The sequence below is a fragment of the Pundamilia nyererei genome, unplaced genomic scaffold (assembly GCF_000239375.1).
Source record: "Pundamilia nyererei isolate P.nyererei 1_Seehausen unplaced genomic scaffold, PunNye1.0 scaffold00330, whole genome shotgun sequence".
Classification (NCBI taxonomy): domain Eukaryota; kingdom Metazoa; phylum Chordata; class Actinopteri; order Cichliformes; family Cichlidae; genus Pundamilia; species Pundamilia nyererei.
Window position 1 is genome coordinate 218,010 of NW_005187731.1, and position 1,407 is coordinate 219,416.

General features: G+C 41.6%; 1 long non-coding RNA gene across 1 annotated transcript in view; it reads left to right on the top strand.

Moving 5' to 3' along the window:
• The first annotated feature begins 598 nt into the window (after positions 1 to 598).
• Positions 599 to 1,407, top strand: part of LOC102197925 (uncharacterized) — a 22,936-nt gene continuing 22,127 nt past the window's right edge. The window contains exon 1 of the long non-coding RNA XR_312262.1: positions 599 to 792. This is a non-coding gene — a long non-coding RNA (uncharacterized LOC102197925). The remainder of the gene's footprint in view (positions 793 to 1,407) is intronic.

A 1,407-nucleotide genomic window follows, 5' to 3' on the forward strand; every position in this document is an offset into this window, starting at 1 on the left:
AATAAAATTGATTCATGTTTGTGGCTGTAATGTGACAAAATGTGGAAAAGTTCGAGGGGGCCCAATTTGTTCCAGGACAGTCACAGAGTTACAGCATCATTTGTGAACATAAGGACAGAAAGGTCATCCAAATCTCGGGATTAAAAGTCTGTGTCCTAGTTGTGTCCAGTAAAACACGTCTCTGTGAAAGCTTCAATCCAACAGGCTCCAAAATCCTTCTGCTCTTCTTTGGGTTCTTAATGCTCTTATACCATCTTTCTGTCATCCTCTTTGAATTAAGACGTATGTGCATCATTAACACTGACATGTGGAAAACCAAGTTTTACTGAGCAGAAGATGATCATGAGTGACGCTGTCTTTAAAATACTCTTGTTAGAAATGTATGACTTTAATGTGAAAATTTCAGAGTTTTTTCTTCTTGTTGTGCTTGTTTGAAGCTGCTTCCTGTTGGCTTCAGCTGTTTGGAGTTTCCATTTTCTAAACTTCTACATTCTGAACCTTCTTCAGCTCTGAACAGATGATGAAAGATGATACTGAATGATTTTTAAGCTCACACTTTGTCTAATAAATTCACATCTTTCATTCTTGATACAGATTGGGGAACTGTGGTTTGTCAACGATCAGCTGTGATTATCTGGCAGCAGCGCTGAAGTCCAACCCCTCCCATCTGAGAGAGCTGGACCTGAGTAATGACTACCTGTCCTTGACTAGGAACAACAACCTGCAGGATTCAGGAGTGAAGCAGCTGTGTGGTTTTCTGGAGAGTCCAGGATGTGGACTTGAAACTCTGAGGTCAGTCAGCATGTTTTAGTTGTGCTGAGATGAATATGATGTGAAAGTCGTGCTGACACTAAACTGCAGACATCAGGCTGATATTATGTGTGTGTGCACAGATGGATTCCACGGAAGAACTCTGTTATGAAGGAAGTTTGTCCAACAGTAGGAAACATTTCAGAGAATATCTGTGAAGCAGAAGCTAAACATAGTAATAGAAGGAAAGCAAAATAATGATCCAAATTCTGCTCTGAGCCATCGTTTAAACATCACTGTCAGACAGTAAAGGCTTCCAAAGACTGCTCACCCCTCAAACTTAGTTAGAGATGCTGGTGCTGACCACAGATCAGCTGACCTGCTGGGTCTCTTCAGTTGTCCAGAGCAGCAGGATGTCTGAGGTCTGCAGAAACACAAAAACACAGCTAGGGATGGGTATCGTTTAGGTTTCATCCGATACCGGTGCCAAATCGGTACTTTTGAAACGGTGCCGGTGCTCAAACGGTGCTCAAACCGGTGCTTAAAGAATGGAGAACACAAATTTGTCCAAAAACCTCTCATGTTCAGCTGTTTTTTGTAAAAAGATAACAATGTTAGCCTTTTCTGCAGCTATGGGGCATATATGGTATCACTCTT